This window comes from Hypanus sabinus, chromosome 11, assembly GCF_030144855.1.
Source record: "Hypanus sabinus isolate sHypSab1 chromosome 11, sHypSab1.hap1, whole genome shotgun sequence".
In the NCBI taxonomy this organism is placed as follows: Eukaryota; Metazoa; Chordata; class Chondrichthyes; order Myliobatiformes; family Dasyatidae; genus Hypanus; species Hypanus sabinus.
Window position 1 is genome coordinate 33,830,008 of NC_082716.1, and position 3,708 is coordinate 33,833,715.

Here is a 3,708-nt window from a genome sequence, read left to right on the forward strand (position 1 = left end):
TTAACGATAATCAGCATGCTTTGTGCATGGTAGGTCACGTCTAACCAGTCTTATGAAGTTTTTTGAGGAAGTCACCAGGAAGGTGGATGAAAACAAGGCAGTGGACATATAGTATGGCACTTGACAAGGTCCCACATGGGAGGCTGGTGAAGAAGGTTCAGTCACTCAGCTTTCAGGATGAGTTAGTTAATTGGATTAGACATTGGCTTTGTGGGAGATGCCAGAGGGTGGTAGTAGAGGATTGGCTCTCCGACTGGAGGCCTGTGAATAGTGATGTGCCGCAGGGATCAGTGCTGGATCCATTATTGTTTGTCATCCATATTAATGATCTGCATGATTGTGTGGTTAACTGGATCAGAAAGTTGTGAATGACATCAAGATTGGGGATGTAGTGGACAATAAGGAAAACTATCAGGGTTTGCAGAGGGATCTGCAGCAGCTAGAACAATGGACCAAAAAATGGCCAATGAAATTTAACGCAGACAAGTGCGAGGTTTTGCACTTTGGTAGTACCATCCAGGGTAGATCTTCCACAGTGAACTGTTTCCCATGTTTCCCATGGTGGGAGAGTCCAGGAAAGAGGACACGGCCTCAGAATAGAGCAGCGTCCTTTCAAAACAGAGATGCGGAGAAATTTCTTTAGCCAAAGGGTGGTGAATTGTGGAGGACAGGTTGTTGGATGTACTTAAGGCAGAGATTGATAGGTTCTTGATTGAACATGGCATCAAAGGTTATAGGGAGAAGGCTGGGAACTGTGGTTGAGGAAGAGATTAAAAAAAAAGGATGAGCCATGATTGAATGGCAGAGCAGATTCGATGGGCCAGATGGCCTAATTCTGCTCCTATGTCTTGTGGTCTTATGAATGGGAGGATACTAAAGAGTGTGGTAGAACAAAAGATCTGGTAATACAGGCACATAATTCACTGCAAGTGGTGTCACAGGTAGATAGGGTCGTAAAGAAAGCCTTTGACACATTGGCTTTCATCAACCAATGTATTGAGTGCAGGAGATAGGATGTTATGTTGAAGTTGTATAAGAAGTTGGTGAGGCCTAATTTGAAATATTGTGTGTAGTTTTGGTTACCTGCTTACAGGAAAGGTGTAAATAAGATTGAAAGAGCACAGAGAAAATTTACAAGGACGTTGCCAGGTCTGGAGGACCTGAGTTACAAGGAACGATTGAATAGGTTAGAACTGTATTCTTTAGAATGCAGAAAATGGAGAGGAGATTTGATAGAGGCATACAAAATTATGAGGGGTATAGATAGGGTAAATGCAAGCAGGCTTTTCTACTGTAGCTGGGTGGGACTACTACCAGAGGTCATGGCTTAATTGTGAAAGGTGAAAAGTTTAAGCGAAAATGAGAGGGAACTTCTTTTCAAAGAGGATCGTGAGGGGGTGAAATGAGCTGCCAGTGTAAGTGGTGCATGTGAGTTTCATTTCAAAGCTAAGGGATGTTTGGATAGGTACATGGATGGTAGGGATATGGAGATCAATGGTTCTGGTTCAGGTCAATGTGAGTAGGCACTATAAATGGTTTTAGCATGGCCTAGATGGGCTGAAGGGCTAGTTTCTGTGCTGTACTTCTCTGTGACTCTAGAAGGCCAACTGGTTTAAATCAGTGAACATTTATACAGCTATGGAGTAAAATGATTACATTAATTACATCTAAATGAATTAATTAAACAGATCAACGGTAACTAGGTGGCAAACAGGAGGAAATCTGCAGATGCTGGAAATTCAAGCAACACACACAAAATGCTGGTGGAATGCAGCAGGTCAGGTAGCATCTATAGGGAGAAGCACTGTCGACATTTCGAGCCGAGACGTTGACAGCGCTTCTCCCTATAGATGCTGCCTGACCTGCTGGTTCCACCAGCATTTTATGTGCGTTGCTTAACTAGGCAGCAATGCATTTTAGCTGAAACACAGGTGGAACATATTGTGGTTCATCTTGACTATGTGAGCTGCTAGCCTTGACAGTTTTCAAATGAAAGGCATACAGATAGAGCAAGGTGTTCTTATATATGGAGCACCAAAAGTTAGCACATACGTACAGCAATAATCAGGAAAGCAACTAGCAGATCAGCCTTTATTTCGGGGTGTTGAATTTAGAGAATCGTTACTGTTGTATAGGGTGTTTGTGAGGCTGTGTAATAGTCCCATCAGAAATAGCTAAAAGAATTGTATCTGTCTTATTTGGAATTTAAAAGAATGAGGATTGAACTTATTAAACATAAGATCTTGTGGAGGCATGAAGGGTAGATGTTAAGATATTTCCACCCACTGCGAGTCTCAAATGAAAGGATAATTACTAGATAAAGAGGCTTCATTTAAAACTGACCTGCACTGGAGTTTATTCTCATAAAAACTGATGAACCTGTGGAGTTCCCTACCCTATTGGGATGTTGAGCTGGATTAGTGAAAATGAGGTGGTAGATACATTTTTGAAAGATGAGGGAATTTGAAAACTATCGGGAATTGGCACAGAAAAGGGGGGTGAGCCGTGGGGCTCATCAGCCTTGAGTATATCAAAATGGACGGCGACGGTGTCTTGAGGACTAGGTGGCCTACTCCTGCTCTTATTCTATTGCGTGCATTCTTATTTGTAAAGGCAAATTAGGAGTGAATGTCTGGATGCTGTTTGGTAGATCAGTAATGAGATAGCTAATGGATGGACATTTGGATGGAAGAGGAAGATCTGCCAGACATAACGCCTTTTTCTGAGCCCTCAGAAACATAAGTAGCTCTGCATTCAGAACTGTGGAGCTAAAGGATAAGAACCAGTCTCAGACAAGACTAAAAACAGCAATAACTTGCATTTACACTTCATCTTTAAAACAGAAGAAGGTACTGCAAAAGCATAATAGAATAAATAAGCTTTTAGGAAAAGATTCTGAAGAAATCTAAGAGTAGGCTTGTAGGAAGGGATGAGTTCCTGGAGATAGTGAGTGGCATGGTCAAAACTGAGAAGCTTGAAGTAGAGTCACTGGGGTGATATGGAGCCAATATAGGTTAGGGTGTTGATGTTGGAGTGGAAAAGGATAACTGCAGGAGAGTTTAAATTAGACTGCAGTGTGTACATTACTCTGGTTGGGATGTGAGTATGACAACTTTGGGGATGTTCAAAGGTGTGAATAATGTCAGAAGCAAACAGACTGAGGCTTAGGGTGGTCAACCAGTCTGAGTGAAGCACAGAATATGGAGTCAAAAATTCAGCTCATAATGAATTTGCAAAAAGATTGAAGCATGGAGACCAAGAGTTCAGCAATGGTCATGAAGGGTGCCTAAGGTTTATAGAAGAACTAATACAAGGCAATTGAGGCATAAAGCAAAATAGGAGCAAAAAGTTTCAAATCCATTCTCAAATTGTTAGTGTCGCAAGATTTCAGCTATACTTTCTGTTATCATGCAAAGCAGGATCGCTTTCACCATATCCTGGATATTCAGAACCAAATTGTAGAGTCATAGAATAATGGAGCACCATAACATTGAAAAAGGAGAATTTGCCTATATAGTATAAGCTGAGTTGTTTTTCTGTCTAGTCCCATCAGCCTGCAGCTAGACCAGAGCCATCCATACCCCTTATGTCTCTGTACTTTTCCAAATCTCTTAAGTGTTGAAATCAAATCCACATCCAACCACTTCATGGTGTTGAACTTGATGCTGGCAGAGTTTATATTTTAATGGATTTTATAAAACATTTTTT